We start from the raw sequence: 21,570 nt of genomic DNA, 5'->3' as shown, positions 1-21,570 counted from the left end.
ATTTCTTCCATGCACGTGGATGAAATTCCCTAGGGAAAGATAGAGAACAATGTTGCTGGATCCAAAGGCTTCTGGCAGCAAGAGCGACCCCTACAACAAAGTATCAGGTTAAGATTAAAGCACGTAGCCTGGCAAATGCCTGCCAGGGAAAACAGGGTCAGGAATATTCCCTTTAGAGAAATTAGAATTCAAGACCCAAGTCATTATAGGTATGGGATATCATGTAAGCCTCTTTGGCCCCAACCTCTGCCCCTCATTCCTCTGACATCTTGTTCCCTCTTGGGGTGAAGGAATTTCATACATCTCTCTTCATCCAATGAAAACCACCCGTTTTCTATTTTTTCTTAGCTCTTCCCGTATCTCCACATTCCATTGTCATCTCCATACTGCCCAAGTTCCTTTCCTGTAAGTCCTCCTGATAGTCCTTGGGGGAATCCTCTGTCCCCCTCTCCATTTTTCTTTTTGTTTTCCTGGGTATATAATCTTTAGGTGGGCATTTATTGTAAGCCTGCAACTCACTCTCAACCTTTGCCAGGGATTCTAGCTTGCCCGCATTGTGTGGTTTTCCTTCATTTTCGGACTTGCCCTGCTTTCTTGTTTTCCCGTATCTACTGGTTGTTCATCTTCTGACTGTCTTTCATTCTGGAGCTTTCCTTTAGCCCTGGCTTCCCCTCCAGTTCCAGCTTTTCTTCCTCATCTGATTTTCCTTCATCTTCAGGCTCTACTACATCTTCTGGCTTTCCCTGGATCGTCAGCTTTACCTTCACTTTCTGTAGAGTTTTATCATGTTGAGATTTCCCCTTCTTTTCCTGTCTTGTAGGGATTCTGGAAAGGTTCTTCCTCCTTTTCTAGCCTTGGAGAGTGCTAGGGACAGACACACTGCCCTGTGGGGACCAGGGCAGGCCTGCCCCTCTTCAGGCTCATCAAAGCCCATTCACCACTTGCCTGTGGCCTGGTCAGTTCATGAACCTGGTTTTCCTTGGGCAGTGGGAGTAGACCGTGCAGGGATTGGGACCACAGGGTGTGTGAGCGGGCTGTTGAGTCTTTGGTTTTCTGTCTATACATGTTTTTTCTAGTAGACTAATATGTTTTGAAAGATGAGACTCAAGAGATTTACTCTCTGATAATTGCAGCATAGACCATCATATATAGAAATGTTTGCAAAATAAATAATTGAATTAATGATGTATTTCTGAATACACTAGAAATTCATAGGATATTCAGAAACATAGCTTATTTTAATAAAATCTGGACATATTTGTACACTCAGTAATGTTATTTAGATATAGGAAGCTTAGGACAATTTTGTTGTTTTTCTCTCATTCTGCCTCCCAATCTGCATACATTGTAGTTTTACCATCTACAAAGCAGGAGAGTAAAACAAATGCTAAACAAAATAAAAACAAATTACAACTTAGGATGTAGAAAGTAACCCCCAACCTAACAATGTAAAAAATCTAGACAACAAACAAAATCATGATTTAGGGGGAATTTGTTAGAAAGCTGGGGATATAAGTTAAAGCAAATTCACTCAGTTCCTTAGTTGCCTCTCAGAGGAGAAAGAGGACAAAACAATGGTTCTGTCTTGACAGAATGAAGGTGATAGAGGTGACTACCATAGAAGCAGGTATAAGGAAATCCAGTGAAAAATTCCAGATTATAGCATGAGAAGCTATGCTGCCTGTTTCCCAGAAAAACTGGTGAAAACTGTATTTAAAACAAAACAAAAAAAAAACATCTCTGTAAATGGTCCTAAGGGCAAATAGCAAGTGAAGAAACATCTATTCAAGAACATCAATGAAAATTCAGTAATAAAAGTGAGAGTCCTTAGTATTTGAACCAATATTCTTCTCTTGCTGCTTGCTGCCAGCACAGTGAGACGGATACTAGATTCCACACTACTGCCTTCAGGAGCATTAGGCACTCTTCTCTTAGCTCCCAGAGGAAGACTTTCTTCCCAGAGGGAGTAGAGCATCAGTGTTTCTTACTTCATCCCTCAGCTGCCTACTACTGAGGTTCAGTCCTGGTTGAATGCAGTTGAAAGGTGGAGGGGTCTCTTCTTCTACTCAACCCTGACTCATAGAACAGAGACTCTGGCTTGGGTGCAGCAAGCTAAAATACTGGGGCCCTGGTACCTCTTGTGTCCTGACTTTGGAGCTAGTGGTTTCACACTAAGGGAAGCTGAGAGGACCCTGTGCTCCTACCCTCATGTACCAAGTGTTGGATTCCTAGAGCAGGGTGTCCCTCTGAAGACTTCCATTGTCGTCACTCCTAACTCCAGAGCTTTGGCTCAGAGATTTTGTCTAGGGGGAGAAACAGGCCAAAACAAAATAAAACAAACAAACAAAAAGCCAAAACAGATTCCTACTAATCTCTTCCCAAGGAACTGATTTCATTTGCAACGGAGTGAAGAAATTCCAGCCTGAAGGCACTCTGAACAGTAGAGGTTGTGGTGAATCCATTTGGGAGGAAATTCAAGCTATAGGCTAAACTGTAGGTCAAGTAGTTTGAAAGAGAGAACTAGGGAATAATACGTCAGGGAAGAGAAGTCCTGGCATCAGAACAAAATGAAAGACTTATCAGAATCTGTTGCTCCAGAGAAGTCCTATTTAATTGGATTAGTTTGTAGAGCAATTTATGCCCCAGGTATTATTAAAAACAATAGATCAGCTAGCTGGTGAATGATAAAGTTTAACCTTTAGAGGTGAGTAGGGGAAATAGATGAGGAGTCCCACTAGTACCACTGTCATCTCAGTGTGACCTTGGACATACCCAAGTTGTCCTACCTTGAGGAACAACATCACAGGCTGATGCTGAGGGTAGGGGGAGATCAGCTTCACGAAAATATTCCAGTAAGTCACTAGATGAACAAGCAACTATTAACGACAAGCCCCATGGTAAGGGGTGAAATAATACTCAGATTTGCTATTATATATTACACAAAATTTCCAGTTTGCCACCCCCAAAAATAACAGGAGTCTAAAGAATCAGGAGTATATTGATAGAAAAGTCAATCTATCAGGAGGGTACAGTGATTATAAACATATATGCCCTCAGAAACAGAGTACTAACATACATGAAGCCAAAACAAGAGAGAAGTAAATAATTCAATAATAATTAGAGACTTGAATATCCCATTTTCGATAATGGGTAGAAAATCTAGACAGAGCAGCAAATAGAAAATTTGAACCACATGATAAACCAACTAGAACATTTTTAGGACACTCCACCTAACAAATGCAGAATATGCATTCTTCTCAAGTACACAAAACATTCCAGGGTACACCATATGTTAGGTAATAAAACAAATCTCAATGATTTAAAAGGATAGAAATAATACAAAGTATGTTCTCTGATCACAATGGCATGAAATTAGAAACTTAGCTGGTTAGGGTGCCTGGGAGGCTCAGTTGGTTAAGTGGCCAACTCTTGAGACTCTTGATTTTGGCTCAGGTCAGAATCTCAGGGTCTGGAGATCAAGCCCTATGTTGGGCTCTCTGCTCAGCGGGGAGGTTGCTTCCTCTTTCTCCCTCTCCCTCTGCCCTCCCCTGCTCACACACATCTGTACATGGTCTTTCTCTCTGTCTCTCTAATCTTTAAAACGAAAAACAAACTGATAGTTGGAAAAATTGGGGAACTCATAATTATTTGGAAATTAAATACCATATTCACACTAAATAACCAGTGGAATCAAAGAAGATATCATAAGGGAAATAAAATACTATGCAATAAATAAAAATAAAGACAGCATACTAAAATGTATTGGATGAGACTTGCAGTACTTAGAAGTAGATTTATAGTTGTAAATGCCTGTATTAAGAAAGAGAATTTGCAAATTAGTAACCTAAACTTTGACTTTTGAACACTGAAAGAAAAGAAAAGCTGATTAGGCTTAGAAAATAAAGGAAATAGGGAATAGATAAGCAATAGAGAAAATGAATGGAACCAGAAAGTGAGTTCTTTGAAAAAGTTATTAAAATTCACAGAACTTATCTAGATTAACCAAGAATAAAAAGACTCAACTTACTGGGATCAGAAATGAAAGAGGGGACTTTACTGCTGACTCTGTAGAAACAAAAAGAATTTTAGAAGAATCCTATATATACTTTAATGCCAACAAATTAGGTAATTTAATGAAATGGGAAAATTCCTAGAAATGCACAACTACCAAAACTGACTCTGGGGGAAAAAGTAGACATTCTGACTTGACCTATGTAATATGTGAAGAGGTTGACTAATTTTCTTTTAAATCCACAAAAAAAAGTCCAGATTCAGATGCATTCACCAAATTCTACCAAACATTTCAAGAATTATAGCCAATTAGTCATAAACTCTTCTAAAAAATTAGAAGAGGAACATTTCCCAACTTTCTTTGAGGCCAGTATTGCTATGATACCAAAATCAAAGATAACAAAAGAAAAGGAAAAGAGAAAAGATAAGTATCTCTTATGAATACAGGCAAAAACCCCTCAAAATATTAGCAAACCAAATCCAGAAACATTCAAAGAGAAAAAGAAAAAAAGATTTATCCTAGAAATGTAAAGCAGCTTTAACATTTGAAAATCAATGAGTATAATATAATACATTACATCAGTACAATAAAAAGCAAAATTTACATAGTCCTCTTAATAGATGCAGAAAAAACATTTGACAGAGTCCAGTATCTTTAGATAATAAAGACATTCAACATACTAGGAATAGAAGGGGTTACCCCCAACTTGACAAAAAGCATCTACTGAAAAAACACAACTAATGTGACACTTCATGATGAAAAACTGTGTTTCCCTTAACATCAGAAAAATGAGTTTCTCTCACACAGCTTTTATTCAACATTTTACTGGATGTTTTAGGGCAGTTAGTCCAGCAAAAGAAATAGAAGCTATCCAGAAGCTATCTTTGTTTGCAGATGACATTATCTAATATATAGAAAATCCTAAATATTTCACTAAAGCAAATTAGAATAATAAATAACAAGACAAACAAACTGAAACAATTACAACTAGTAAGTTTACAGGATATATCATCAGTATACAGACATCAATTGTAGTCCTATCTACTTGGAAATAACAGTCCAAAAATGAAATTAAAAATCTGTATTTATGGTAGAGGAAATAACAAATTTTTAGGAATGAATTTAGGAAGAGGTACCAAACTTACACTGTGAAAACTACAATGCAATAGGGGGAAAACTAAAGAAGACATAATAATTGGAAAAATTCCTTGCTCATGGATCAAAATACTAAATTTTTTTTTTATAATGACTGTACTCCTAAATGTAATCTACAAAGGCAACATAATCTCCATAAAAATTTCAGCTTACTTATATACAGAAATTTACAGTTTGATTCTAAAATGCATATGGGATTTCAAGACACCAAGAGTAGGCAAAATAGATTTGAAAGAGAATTATAAAGTTAAGACTCATACTTCTCTATCTCAAAATTAACTACAAAGCTTAAATAACCAAGGCAGTGTCATACTGCCGCAAGGGTATACATACAGACCAAGGGAATAGAATTCTGATTCCAGATACACACCTGCACATCTGTGGTCAACTGTTTTGCAGTAAGAGAACGAAGACCATTCAATGGCAAACAACAATAATTTTTTTAACAAAAACAGCTGACACAACTGGATTTGTGAAAGAATGAATGTAATCTCCTTCCTCACAGCATATACAGTAACTTACACAAAATGTATCAAAGCCTAATGCTAGAGCTACAGCTATGAAACTCTGAGAAGAAAACAAATAATTTGAACTTCATCAAGATTAAAATTAAAGTAATCTGTTTCATTGATCTACTTGTCTCATTTTGTGCCAGTACTATATATACTGTTTTGATAACTACAGCTTTGTAGTATATCTTGAAAAACTTCAAGAATTAGAACTTCTTCTAAATTCCAGTGTAGTGTTATATTAGTTTCAGTTGTACAAGATAGTGATTAATCAGTTCTACGAAACACTTAGTGCTCATTATAAATGTACTCTTTTTTTCATTAAGATAAGTGTACTTTAAAAAAATTAATTCCAGTGTAGTTAACATAACATTAATTTCAGGTATACAATGTAGTGGTTCAGCAATTCTGTACATTACTCAGTGCTCATAATGTAAGTATACTCTTAATCACCTTCACCTACTTCACCAGTGGTGCCCCCGCCCCCACTTCCCCTCTGGTAACCATCTGGCTGTTCTTTATAGTTAATTCTTTTTTTCATTTTTCTGTGTTTTGTTTCTTAAATTCCACATGTGAGTGACATCATACAGTATATGTCTTTCTCTGACAGACTTGTCACTTAGCATTATACCCTCTAGATCCATCCATGTTGTTGCAAAGAACTCAATTTAATTCTTTTTTAAGACTTAGTAATATTTCAGTGTGTGTGTGCATGTATGTGTGTGTTTTATATACGTATATATACATATATAAAATATATATACACTGCGTTTTCATCCATGCATTAACTGATGGACACTTGAGTTGTTTCCATAATCTGGCTGTTGTAAATAATTCTGCAGTAAAGATAGGGGTGCATATATGCTTTCAAATTGGTGTTTTCACACTCTTTGGGTAAATACCCAGTAGTGAAATTTGTGGGAGGCCGCAGTAAGGTTTGCGATGAGGACCAAACCAGGCCCTGACTTGTGCCTCCTTTAAGGTCCGAATAACCTAACAAAAGGTTTAGGACAGGAAAAGTTGAGTAGCACTGAGAAAGGGTCTGTGCTATGTGTTGTGCGCTTGCCTACGTGACTTCCCACATGCTTGCTAAACAAATGAGAACAATTCGGTTGGGGTCATAAGTTCGTGGCTGGTCCTTGCTGCCCTAGTACAGCCCATAAATTACTTTCAGGTTTGCTGTATCAATACAAAACAATTGTACTGGCATCAGCCATTGGGCATCACAAGGTCTGTATATGGTTAAGTGTGAAACAACTTACAGGAACTCGTGGTTGTTTAACTAGACACAGATGTATTGCATCTCCTATTATAATATCACTATTTATATGGCCTTAATGCTTTGAATAAACTTACCACTGTTGGACATCCTCCTCAGTGCCCCTCCTGCCCCCATCTCTCTGCTTCTTGAGTTCTTTTATTCATCCTCTTACCCTCATGTTCCTGGTCGATTTGTCACGCCAGCCACAACAGAAATTACTGAGTTATAGGGTAGTTCTACTTCTAAATTTTTGAGCAGTTTCCATACTGTTTTCCACAGTTGCTGCCCCACTTTGCATTCCCACCAACAGTGCACGAAGGTTCCTTTCTCACCACATCCTCACCAACACTTGTTATTTCTTGTTTTGATTTTAGCCATTCTGACAGGTATGAGGTAATATCTCATTGTAGTTTTATTTTTCATTCCCTGATGATTGGTGAGGTTGAACAACTTCTCCTGTGTCTATTGCCTATATGTATGTCTACCTTGGAGAAATGTCTGTTCGTGTTGTGTGCCCATTTGTTATTTGGATTATTTGTGTTTTTGGTGTCGAGTTGCCTATGTTCTTTATATAGTTTGGACACTAGCCCTCATCATATATGTCATTTGCAAATATCTTCTATTAGGTATGTTGTCTTTTAGTTTTCTTGATTGTTTGCTTTGCAGAAGCTTTTTATTTTGATGTAGTCCCAATACTTTACTTTTGTTGCCCTCGCTTTAGGAGACATTCCTAGAAAAATATTACTATGACAGATATCAGAGACAATACTGCTTGTGTTCTCTTTTAGGATTTTTGTGGTTTCAGGTCTCATGTTTAGGTCTTTAATCTGTTTTGAATTTATTTTTTTGTATGGTGCAAGAAAGTGGTCCAGTTTCAATCTTTTGCATATAGTTGTCCAGTTTTCCCAACACCAATTGTTGAAGAGACTGTCTTTTCCTCATTTTATATCCTTGTCTCCTTTGTCATAGATTAATTGACCATATAATTGTAGGTTTAATTCTTGGATTTCTAATCTGTTTCATTGATCTACTTGTCTCGATTTGTGCCAGTACTATACTGTTTTGATAACAAGAGCTTTGTAGTATATCTTGAAACCTCTAGTTTTGTTCTTTTCAAGATTATTTTGGCTGTTTGGGGTCTTGTGTGGTTCCATATAAATTTTAGTATTCTTTATTTTACTTCTGTGATTTAGTTCTTTATTTTTCTGTGAAGAATGCTATTGGTATTTTCATAGGGATTGGATTAAATCTATAGATTGCTTTGGATAGTATGGGCAACAACATTTGTTCTCTACAGTCTTTTATAGTTTTCATAGTACAGATCTTATACCTACTTGGTTATAATTAATCCCAGTTATTTTTTTATTTTTGGCACAATTGTAAATAGGATTGTTTTCTTAATTTCTCTTTCTGCTACTTCATTGTTAGTGTGTAGAAATGCAACAGATTTATGTATATTCATTTTGTATCCTGTGACCTTAGTTACTGAATTCAAGTATCAGTGCTAGTAATTTTTTTTTGTAAAGTCTTAAGAGTTTTCTATAGATAGTATTCTGTCATCAGCAGTTATTTCTTTGTTATGAATTTGGATGCTTCTTCTTCTTTTTTTTTTTTTCCTTGTCTGATTGCTGTGGCTGGGACTTTTCATTACTTTGTTGAATAAAGGTGGTGTGAGTGGACATAGTGGACATCCTTTTCTTCTTCCTTCTCTTAGGGGAAATGTTCTCAGTTTTTCACCATTGAGTTTGATGTTAACTGTGGCTTTTTCATATATGGCATTTTATTATGTTGAGCTATGTTTTCTCTAAGCCCAATTTTTGAGAGTTTTTCACCGTAAATGACAATCAAAAACCTTTTTGCTCATAAGAATACCACCTAGAAATTAAAAAGACAACACCCAGAATGGCAGAACATATTTACAAATCTTGTAGATATTGAGGAACATGAAGGTGAAGCTGAAGTATTGAGAAAAAACTTTTGCACCTCAGGTCCCATTCAAAGTGCTATAGGTATTTGAAATCTGTGGGAAAGGAGGTTATGAGATAAGTAACAAGATCCATAGACAGCCAAACTCCTGATTAGAATAACCCCACACACTGGCACCATGACAAAAGAAATGTTAGGCTGCTTTAAAGGCACAAATACTACTTTGCTCAGTCTCTACCATTCCATATATGATATCCAGAATTTAGTAAAACTTCATCAGATAAAGAGGAAAACCTATCAATAATTAAGAGATGAAGTAATCAAAAGATTGGGTTTCAAAATGACCCACTTATTGAAATGATATGAAATTTTTAAATAAACATAATTTAACTACAATTAACTATATTTATATTAATTAATGTAACATATTAACTATAATTAATGATGACTAAAAACTATTGAAATACTGGGCATCATGTAGAAGCAGGTAGAATATTTCAGCAGGCTGGAAGGAACTTTCTTAAATAGCGAATAAGAACACTGAAAATAAATAAGGGGTGTCTGGGTAGCTAAGTTGGTTAGGGCCTAACTCTTGATTTTGTTTCTGGTCATAATTTCATTGTCCTGAGATGGAGCCCTGCATTGGCTCTACACTCAGCAAGGAGTTTGCTTGGGGATTCTCTCTCTCTCCTCTCCTACTGCCCCTCCCCCTGCTTGTGTGCAGTCTCTCTCTCAAATAAATATGTCTTTAAAAAAAAAAAAACACTGAAAATAAAACATATAGCATTAGAGATGAATAGTTTCTCCACTGGACCAAGATGGGGAAAAAATTTGCAAGTAAACCAATAGTCATTATTGAAAAGAAACCCACAGATTAAAAAAATGGTGATTAAAAAAAATCACCCAACATAAAACAGCAATCAAGAACCTCTAGACACAACTCATCTTCGACAAAGCAGGAAAGAATGTCCAATGGAAAAAAGACAGCCTCTTCAATAAATGGTGCTGGGAAAATTGGACAGCCACATGTAGAAAAATGAAATTGGACCATTTCCTTACACCACACACAAAAATAGACTCAAAATGGATGAAGGACCTCAATGTGCGAAAGGAATCTATCAAAATCCTTGAGGAGAACACAGGCAGCAACCTCTTCGACCTCTGCCGCAGCAACATCTTCCTAGGAACAACGCAAAAGGCAAGGGAAGCAAGGGAAAAAATGAACTATTGGGATTTCATCAAGATCAAAAGCTTTTGCACAGCAAAGGAAACAGTTAACAAAATCAAAAGACAACTGACAGAATGGGAGAAGATATTTGCAAACGACATATCAGATAAAGGACTAGTGTCCAGAATCTATAAAGAACTTAGCAAACTCAACACCCAAAGAACAAATAATCCAATCAAGAAATGGGCAGAGGACATGAACAGACATTTCTGCAAAGAAGACATCCAGATGGCCAACAGACACATGAAAAAGTGCTCCATATCACTCGGCATCAGGGAAATACAAATCAAAACCACAATGAGATATCACCTCACACCAGTCAGAATGGCTAAAATCAACAAGTCAGGAAATGACAGATGCTGGCGAGGATGTGGAGAAAGGGGAACCCTCCTACACTGTTGGTGGGAATGCAAGCTGGTGCAGCCACTCTGGAAAACAGCATGGAGGTTCCTCAGAATGTTGAAAATAGAACTGCCCTATGACCCAGCAATTGCACTATTGGGTATTTACCCTAAAGATACAAATGTAGTGATCCAAAGGGGCACATGCACCCGAATGTTTATAGCAGCAATGTCCACAATAGCCAAACTATGGAAAGAACCTAGATGTCCATCCACAGATGAATGGATCAAGAAGATGTGGTATATATACACAATGGAATACTATGCAGCCATCAAAAGAAATGAAATCTTGCCATTTGCGACAACATGGATGGAACTAGAGCGTATCATGCTTAGCGAAATAAGTCAAGCAGAGAAAGACAACTATCATATGATCTCCCTGATATGAGGAAGTGGTGATGCAACATGGAGGCTTAAGTGGGTAGGAGAAGAATAAATGAAACAAGATGGGATTGGGAGGGAGACAAACCATAAGTGACTCTTAATCTCACAAAACAAACTGAGGGTTGCTGGGGGGAGGGGGTTTGGGAGAAGGGGGTGGGATTATGGACATTGGGGAGGGTATGTGCTTTGGTGAGTGCTGTGAAGTGTGTAAACCTGGTGATTCACAGACCTGTACCCCTGGGGATAAAAATATATGTTTATAAAAAATAAAAAGTTAAAAAAAAAAAAAAAAAAAGAACCTCTAGACAATATCAAATGGTCTAACATGCATGATATTGGAGTCTCAAAAGAAGAGAAAATGAGGGAATCAATATCGAAAGACAATGCCTTCAGATTTTTCTAAGATGTATGGAAAAAAAAAAAAAAGCCACAGATACAGGCATCCCAAAAAATCTTGGCAGGATAAATTTCCCAGAACGCTTGTGCATGTCATAGTCAAAAGCTAAAACTTAGTGATTAAAAAAAAAAAAAAAATTCTTGAACGTGAACAGAATAAAAAACTACATACAAAAGGACAAAGGAAATAATTTCATTAGACTTTTCATTAAAAGTATGTAGCCCAGAATAAAGTGAAATGACATCTTTAATGAAAAATCTTTCAACGTAGACTTTCTTAGTCATAACTTTAAAAAATGAAAGCAAAATAAAACTTTTGTGAGGTAAACAAAAGCTGGGAAGATTTTATTGCCTCAGGCCTATGCTAAAAGAAATGTTTAGGGAGTTCTTTAAACAAAGGAATGTGATAACAGAAATCGAGAACCTGTCAGTAATAATGCAGAGGAAAGAGTGAAAATCCTGGTAAAAATAGGGGGCACCTACGTGGACTCGGTTAGGTGTCCAACTCTCAATTTTGGCCCAGTTCCTCATCTTGGTCTTGTAGGATTAAGCTTTGCATGAACTCCATGCTCAGTAAGGAGTCCGCTTAGGATTCTCTTCCTCGGCCCCTCCCTCTGTGCTCGCATGCGCACACTCTCTCTTTCTCTCTCTCTCAAGTAAATAAATCTTTTTAAAAAATCATGGTAAAATATAATAGATATTTTTCATAATCTTAATTTGCTTTAAGAGATAATGCAGAAGTAGTAACTAGGCCTTGTGGAGTTCTGACATATATAGAGGTAAAAAGAATGGCAAAAACAGCATACAAAATTGAGAGTGGGGAAATGGAAGGCGACTATTTTAAGACACACTGTATGCGAAGTGCTAGTTGAAGGTTGATTATGGTAAGTTATTGATATATGTTGTAAACCCTATAGCAGTCACTTAAAAAAAATAGTACAACAGTATTTCTATATAATGTGGGAAATCTATAGGAAAAAAATGGTATAGTCTTAAATTATGAATTAACTAAGGCCTGATCTCTTGTTAAAACACATTTGTTATACATTGAAAATATAAATGTATTTTAATGAAGTCTTTAATCCTAAAATCAGTAAACTTTCTCTAAAATGCCTATAATTAATATAGTAAAGGATTTATTTGAAAAGATGAACACCATTTTGTTCTATTCATACTCGTGAAAGTTTAAAAATACTTTGCTCTAAACAGCAAACAATAAGATGCAGTCTTTTCATTCCTTACCGTGGTAGGAAAAATAATAAACTTGCTTTATAAAATACATTTCATGGCATCATATTTCAAAATATACCATCAAAAATCTATAGACAGTCTGAAGAGCCCCAGGCAGTAAGAGGAATGTTAAATGTAGATCCATCCATATGAAGAAAGAACATTGGTCATTTTTTCCCAATAGTTTCTGTTTTATTTTTACTTACACTAGTATTTTAGATTCAGAAGACATCAGGGAAATAGATTTTTTGTCTTTTCAGTTGTCATACAACACATTTAGTTCAAATAAAACAAAACAAAACAAGTTGAGCTTTTAATCCTAATATCAACTTTCCTATTTTTTAAACTTTCAAATTATAGTTATTGATGTAATACGATTGATAGACATACAGCAAACACATTTTCCTGCATTAACTGAACTACATTTGTTCTAATCATTCGCTTGGTGATGTTTTTACGCTCTGCATGGGAATGAGCAGTGATTGGTTTTCAGTAATCTCTTTCCATCCCCCTTTCTTTCTTTTCAGTTTTGCCTCTAGATGCTGCAGTAGATAAGGCTTTTCAAAAGCAGCATCACGTTCATTGTCTTTCCAGTCATGGTATGATACAGAGTGACAAAGAGGAACAAGAATGTTTGGAACAACTATAATAGTATCTATTATGCATCAATCATAGAAGGATGAGCTGAATTGTGTGCAATTGATACGTGCCTATTGTCAAAGCTTTTTCTGTTACATCTGATAGAAATAATCATTCTGAGGCAGGCTTTCCTGGGAAAGATACCCTCTGTCTTTCGGACGTGTGTTTTCAGTGTGGTAGGTGGTTCTGCAGTTAACGTAAGGCACATCAAATGAGTAATTCCGTTTCAAAGAATTGGTTTTAATTATTCTGGCAATACTAAGTGACCAAGCATCGAAATGTATAATACTAAGCACTGAACTGGCAGTCCTCTGAATTAGAAATTGTCTATTTTCATATTTATATCTGGCAAGTAACTTAAGTGTGGAGAAATGCAAATGCTTCAGGGAACTGCAAATGGGTATCTGCCAAATATGTATCCATTAAGGGTAAAATATCTGGTGCTTTTAGAATCTTGAAATTTGTTTTCAGAAATCCACAGGTCACAAAAGTCCTATTTGGCACATGCATAATTTTTCTTGCGTCCATACGTAGGGCACAGGTGACTTTGCACCATTTTCTTCTGCTAACATAATTTAAATGAAAATGTTAAATGTTTTATTCTATTTAATTTTATGATAAAATATTTTTGATTATGGTATACTTCATCAAATGTCCTTCAAAAAGTGAAATTCCAAGGTCGTCTTCTAACAGTTTTTTCAGAGACTCATTTTGTGTTTTTTTCTAACAATTTTTCAGGGATCCATTTTGTAGGAAAATATACAAATTCATAAAAACTAGAGAGATTTCTATAGCTTTATAAGCACTACCAAAAACATAATTTTCCAGTAGACACATTATTAAGAATGTATAGTGATAAATTTCAGATTAAAAAGAGGAAAAAAATCTATAAGAAGTTGCTCTTAAACTTCTCTGTTAAGTTCTTCAGTATTTTCCTCTATCATACCTGCAAGGAAAGATCTTGCTCCAGTCTGTCATAATTGGTCCTTCTTGAGCCACAGAGCTCTTGAACTAAAGAATTTTGCAAACATGGGGAGGTGACCTAAGAATTTGACCATTGACCACTTTCGTCCTGGCTCAGCTAGTCAGGTATGGAGAGGTGACTTCTTTCTGTGATGCCTGGTAAAGCTGTCTTAATTAGATATAGATAGACTAAAGAATGGTATCAAAAGAAAGCATTTAGGCCTCCATCTCAAGATATGACACAAACCAGAATATGATTTCACATTCTTTCTCTGGATCTCTTTACTTTCCAACCTACTTGGATATGCACAGATCTATACACAATCTGCATTGACAGACCTACATCTACATCTATGTCTTTATTTTACTTGAGAACCCTAGACTTGTATCTAGGGTTATTTAGTACCATCACTGCAAAGCTCTTTATTGAATTGCATGTTGTCTCGACATATTGTCTGGACATAAGGGGTTTTCTTTTTTTTTTTTTTTTTTCATAAGGACTTTTCTAATCGTTCTATATAATGTAGTATCTGAGTATAGACATAGCATAGAATTGCACATGGGCTCAAGTATGCTACTTACCTTTCTGGACAGAACTAATGTCATTTAAATGAATATATTTCCTGCTAACCAAATCTAGGAAGTCATCACTAATTTGCAGCACACATAAATTATAATTATTCTTAATATTAATGTGATTATAATGTCAAGTTCTAGCATTACCTAGAAATAAGTATGCTTTAATATGCCATTAAATACCCTTTAGTTCTTGAAAATTATTGACATGTACAGATTAATATGGAGGTCTTTATTTTATTTGGTTTCCAAGTTTAATACAGTTTAATACTTTACACATTTGAATCTGAAACAAAAGCAAGACCCTATAAACTGATTTCTGAGGATAACATATTTCCAAATCTTTGTAGAATGTTTATTAGGACAGTGAATGTTGAGTGGAATTGTATTTATTGGAAATAAACACAATTTGAAAAAGTTGAATGGAATTATGTTTTCCTAAATCAAATCTATGTAAATTTAGCAGATAAATCTGTTTCTTCATGCTTTAGTTTAAAAGCAGTCTTAGTAGCTTAATTAATTCAGTGTTAATTCACCTTCACCAGTGATTTTTTTTATTTTGAAAGTAGGTTTTTTGGGGGGGGGGGTTGTTTTGTTTTGTTTTAATTTGAGAGCCAGAGAGAGAGTGAGCATACACAAGAGAGCCAGCATGTGTACCTGCACAGGACCGGGGGGAGAGGCGGCCAGAGAAGGAGAAGCAGACCCCCTGCTGAGCAGGAAGCCTGACCCAAGTCTGGATCCCAGGACCCTGTGATCGTGACCTGAGCTGGAGACTGATATTTAACCCATTGAGACATCCAGGAGCCCCTAAATGTAGTTTCTAAAGAAAGTTGCTTTTATCTGTCCTGCTCTTACATTCTAGTCTTATATCATGGACAACTTTCTGAAAAATGTATAAAGATAGTATTTAGTACTGATTTTTTAAAAGACTTAACTTTTAATCAATATAATTAATCATAATAATGGATAATGTGCAAAATTTATCTGCAAAGAAGACTGAAGAAATTGTTAGAATCCTAAAGGGGATAGATGTCTTAATCCATTCTTGATCTATAATCTCAGGTCCTTCTCTAAATCAGAATCTCAGCCTGGTGATAGGTAGTAAGGAGGGCGCGGATTGCATGGAGCACTGGGTGTTATATGCAAATAAGGAATCATGGAAAGCTACAGCAAAAACCAATGATGTACGGTATGTTGACAAACATAATTAAAAAAATAAAGTTTTAAAAAGGGAAAAAAATTAGAATCTGAACTTTACATTCTTACTCCATTTTCATCCAATTCTTAATATATTTCCCCCATCTATTGTCTATGAACTAAAAACAGCACGCACACACAAAAACACCCAAAACATTGCAGGCTCTATGTAATAGTACTGCTGTTTATATCTTCCAAAATTCACTTGAAGCCTTAACCATAACTTGATGGTATTTGGAGATGAGACCTTTAGAAAATAGTTAGATTTAGGTGATGTGGAAGCCACATAAGTGGTGATAAGAATAGTGCCCTCAGGAGAAAACAGAGAGCCTACTTCCCCTGCTTTCTCCTCTCAGGCCAGAGAAAGATTTTGTGAGCTCATAGTGAGATGGCAGCTCGCTGTATGGGAAAAGCAGAGGCTTCAGAATGAAACCTACTTTGTGAGCACCGCGATCTTGGACTTGCTAGTCTTCAGAAGTGGAAATGTATTTCTATGGTTTAAGGTACCCAGCGTAAAGTATTTTTGTTATGGCACTTCCAGCTGAATAAGGAAAGCCCTAATTTTTTGCTTAATTTGGTGTTCTTTATTGTTAGCAACTAAAAACTGATCATGACCAACTTAAGCAAGACAAAGGGATACATTGCGAAGATAGTAGGGAGCTCACATATTTAAAGAAAAATCAGAATAACCAGAACATGTAAAGTATTTGCAGAGTTGCTTTGAATATCATAGTAGCAGGAATAAGGTCACAATCATGAGGCATTTCCTTTCAGATGCTTCAGCTTCTGTTACCTTCAGTTAAACGACCTTTCATTCTCATGTGTTTTTGCTTAAGATACAAATTCCTATCAGAGAGAACTTAATTGGCCTGCTTCAGAGTAGGTAACATTTAATCCAGGATATTCATGTCAATTTTTGTAAGTGATTATATATATATTTTGCCATCTTCTAGTTTTGTTGACAGTGTGAGAGTATTATAATTGGAAAGGGGAATGACTGTTTAAAGTATTTTAAGTAGCGCAGAAATCTGATCGTTGAAATAGAAGATTAGAAGATTCGTTGTTATTTCCTGGAAGCCATTTGTGTTTTTGAGTTCTCAATCCTCTATGGTTACTACATGGCTTTCAATCTTGTCTTGAATCAGTTTTTTGTAACTGGAATTTTCTTAGAAAATCACTGATTTTATCTGGATTTTCATGCTTGTTAGCATTCAGTAATGCAGATTATTTTTTATAGTGAAGAATTAGTTTCTTCCAGGTTTATTGAGACATAGTGACCTATTATATTGTATATTAATACAATATAACCTGTATAACATGATTTGCTGTATGTATGTATTCTGAAATGATCACCGTGCTAAGTTAACATTTGTCAGTTAACATTTTTTCTTGTGATGAGTTTTCCTAATGTTTACTCTCTTAGCAACTTTAAATATATTTTAGAAGATATTATTAACTATAGTCACCATGCTGTGCACTTTATCTCTAGAACTTATTCATCTTATAACTGGAAATTCATACCTTTCCCCCCCTACCTTCCTTAGAAATAAAGGACATTTTAATTTTATTTCATTTCCTTAAAAAGGTTTTATTTATTTATTTGAGGGAGAGCACATGAGAGAGAGCATGAGTGGGGGTGGGGAGGGTCAGAGGGAGAGGGAGAAGCAGACTCCCTGCTGAACAGGGAGCCAGAGACAGGCCTGGTCCCAGGGCCTCAGGATCATGGGATCATGATCTGAGTGAAGGAATATGCTTAAATGAATGAGCCTCCCAGATATCCAATTTTAGTTCATTTTGAAGTGTAATTAACATACAGTGTTACATTACTTTCAAGTGTACAATATAATAATTAAACAGTTCTGTACATTTCTCAGTGCTCATCAACATAGTGTACACTTAATCCCCTTTATCTGTTTACCAATCTCCCAGCCACCTCCTTCTGATAACTACCAGTTATCTGTATATGATAGTCTGTTTCTTCTGTCTCTTCCTTTCGTTGTTAAGTTTGTTTTGTTTCTTAAATTCCATGTATGAGCGAAGTCACTGGTACTTGTCTTTCTCTGGCTTATTTCATTTTGCATTATACCCTCTAGGTATCTCTGTGTTGTCACAAATGGCAAGATTTCATTCTTTTTTATGCCACATAAAACTCCATTGTGTGTATATCTATGTATCTGTCACATCTTATTTATTCACCTATGGATGGGCACTTGGGTTGCTGCCGTATCTTGGGTATTGTAAATAACAGTGCGATAAATATAGGGGTGCATCTGTTTTTTCAAATTAGTATTTTCATTTTCTTTGGGTAAATCCCAGTAGTGGAATTATTGGATCCTATGGTAATTCTATTTTTATTTTTTTGATGAACTTCCATACTATTTTCCACAGCGACTGCATCAATATACATTCCCACCTGCAGTGCACAAAGTTTTCTTTTATTCAAGTTCTCACCAACACTCATTATTTCTTGTGTTATTTTAGTCATTTTGGCAGGTGTGAGTTGATATCTCATTATAGTTTGGTGTTCATTTCCCTGATAATTAGTGATGTTGGTCGTCTGTGTATCTGTGTATCTTCCTTGGAAAAATGTCTATGCAGGTCCTCTTCTCATTTTTAAACTGGATTACTTGTGTTTTAGGTATTGAGTTGTAGAGGTTCTCTATATATTTTGGATATTAACCCTTTATGGGATTTAGCTTGTACATTTATTTCCTTCGATTCAATAGGTTGCATTTTGTTTTGCTGATACTTTCCTTCACTGTGTAAAAACTTTTTATTTTGATGTAGTTCCAATAGTTTAATTTTGCTTTTGTTTCCCAGGCCAGAGAAAATATCTAGAGAAATGTTTCTGTGGCTAATCTCAAAGAAATTACTGTCTCTGTTTTCTTCTAAGAATTTGATTGTTTCAGATCTCACATTTAGGTTCTTAGTCCGTTTTGAGTTTATTTTTGTGTGTGGTGCAAGAAATAGTTGTACCATTCTTTACATGTAACTGTCCAGTTTCCCCAGACTGAAGAGACTATCTTTTCCTCATTGTATATTCTTGTCTCCTTTCCCTTAGATTAATTGATCATAAACACATGAATTTATTGCCAGGTTTTCTGTTCTGTTCTGTTGATCTATGTGTCTGTTTTTGTGCCAGTACCATGCTGTTTTGACTACTATGGCTTTATCTTGGATTATGATACCTCCAGCTTTATTCTTCTTTCTTAAGATTGCTTTGGCTATTGAGGGTTTTTGTGGTTCCATCCAATTTAGGCTTCTTTGTTCTACTTCTGTGAAAAGTGCTGGTGGTATCTTCATAGGGATTGCATCAAATCTGTAGGTTGCTTTGGGTAGTATGGATATTTTAGCTGTTTTTGTTCTGCCTATCCATGAACATGGAATATATTTCCATTTGTATATCTTCAAATTCTTTTACCAGTGTTTTATAGTTTTCAGAGTAGAACTCTTCCACCTCCCTGGTTAAGTTTATTCCTAGGTATTTTATTAATTTTAGTGCAATTGTAAGTGGGATTATTTTCTTAACTTTTTTCCTGCTACTTCATTATTAGTGTATAGAAGTGCAATAGATGTTTGCATGTTAACTTTGTATCCTGTGGCCTTACTAGTTTTTTGGTGGAGTCTTTAGGGTTTTCTATAGATAGTATCATGTCATCAGCAAATAGTGAAAGTTTTACTTTGTTATGAGTTTGGGAGCCTTTTATTTCTTTTCCTTGTCTAATTGCATGGCTAGGACTTCTGGTACTCTGTTGAATAAAAGTGGTAAGAATGGATATCCTGTCTTATTCCTAATCTTAAAGGACGAGCTTTCAGTTTTTCATCCTTGAGTTTGATGTTAGCCTTGGTTTTTTTTTTTAATTTTAAAAAAAATTTTTTATTTATTTGTTTGACAGAGCTCACAAGCAGGCAGAGAGGTAGGCAGAGAGAGAGAGGAAGGGAAGTAGGCTCCCTGCTGAGCAGAGAGCCCGATGTGGGCCTCAGTCCCAGGACCCTGGGGTCATAACCCGAGCTGAAGGCAGAAGCTTTAACCCACTGAGCCACCCAGGTGCCCCAGTTGTGGTTTTTCATATATGGTATTTTATTATGTTGAAATAGGTTTCCTGTAAACTCATTTCATTGGAAGTTTTTAATATAAATGGATGTTACACTTTGTTAAATGCTTTTTCTGCATTTATGGAGATGATCATATGTTTTTTATTCTTTCTCTTGTTTATCACATTGATTGATTTATGAATATGGAATCACACTTGTATCCCTGGAATAAATTTCACTAGATCATGGTGAATGATTTTCTTTTAAATTTATTGTTGGATTCAGTATGGGTATATTTTGTTGAGGATTTTTGCATTTACATTCATCAGAGATACTGTTCTATAGTTGCGGGGTTTTTGTTTTGTTTTGTTTTTGTTTTTTGTTTCTTTGGTTTTGGTTTTTATTTCCCTGCCCCCACCCCCAGCCCCACAGTTTCTTTAACTGGTCTTGTTATCAGGGTAGTGCTGGCCTTGTCCAATGAATTTGGAAATTTTCCATCATCTTATATTTTTTGGAATAGTTTTCTTGATTACTGATTCAATTTCATTGCTAATAATCTGACGGTTCAAATTTTGTATTTCTTCCTGATTCAGATTTAAAGGTTTTATTTTGGGACACCTGTGTGGCTCAGTGGGTTAAGCCTCTGCCTTTGGCTTTTGGACTGGGATTGAGCCCCGCATTGGGCTCTCTGCTCAAGCTCCCCCGCTGCTCAAGCAGTGGGGAGCCTGCTTCCCCCTCTCTCTCTGTCTGCTGCTCTGCCTACTTGTGATTTCTCTCTCTCTCTCTCTGTCAAGTAAATAAATAAATAAGATATTTTAAAAAATACATGAAGGTTTTATGTTCCTAGGAATTTATCCATTTCTTCTAGGTTGTCCAATTTGTTTGTGCATAATTTTTCATAATCTCTATAATCCTGTGTATTTCTGAAATTTTGATTGGTATTTCTCCTTGTCATTTCTGATTTTACATATTGAGTCCTCTCTCTCACTGGATGAGTCTGGCTGAAGGTATATCAGTTTTGTTTAAAAAAAAAAAATAGTACCTTGATCTATTCTCTTGTTTTTTTCAGGCTCTGTTTCATTTATTTCTGCCCTAATCTTTTTGTTGTTGTTGTTTCTGCTACTGCCTTTGGACTCTGCTTTTCTTTTTCTTGCTCCTTTTGTGTAATCTTAATTGGCAGTTTGAGACTTTTCTTCTTGAAGTAGACTGGTATTGCTATAAACTTCCTTTTAGAACAGCTTTTACTGTATCTCAAAGATTAGTTTTAGACTGTTGGGTTTTCATTCCCATTTGTTTCAGTGTGTTTGTCTTTGACTTATCAGTTGACCCATTTCCTGTTTAATAGCATGTTATGTAGCCTCCATGTATTTATGTTCTTTCCAAATTTTTTTCTTGCAACAGGCTTATACATTCATACTATATCATTGTTGGAGAAGATGCATATGATTTCAGTCCTTTTGAATTTCCTGGGACTTGTGTTGTGGCCTAACATGTGATTTCTTCTGTAGAATGTCCCATTTGCCCTTGAAAACAATGTGTGTTCCATTGTTTTTGGATGGGATGTTCTGAATATATCTGTTAGACCCATCTAGTCCAATGTGTCATTCAAAGCCAATATTTCCTTGTTGATTTTCTGTCTGGAAGATCTATCCATTGAT

The 21,570-nt window shown here is 35.8% G+C and overlaps 1 pseudogene across 1 annotated transcript; it reads right to left on the bottom strand.

The window, feature by feature from the left end:
* Positions 1 to 295: 295 nt before the first annotated feature.
* LOC309870360 lies at positions 296 to 11,803 on the bottom strand (annotated as a pseudogene). The gene is made up of 2 exons: positions 11,756 to 11,803; positions 296 to 770 (listed from the first exon to the last, which is right to left on the bottom strand). The product of its transcript is annotated as an uncharacterized misc_RNA (transcript).
* Positions 11,804 to 21,570: the final 9,767 nt, after the last annotated feature.

This window comes from Mustela nivalis (assembly GCF_964662115.1).
Source record: "Mustela nivalis genome assembly, chromosome: 7".
Classification (NCBI taxonomy): Eukaryota; Metazoa; Chordata; class Mammalia; order Carnivora; family Mustelidae; genus Mustela; species Mustela nivalis.
Note: the sequence above shows the minus strand (reverse complement) of the source record. Positions and strands in the feature narration are given on the sequence as shown.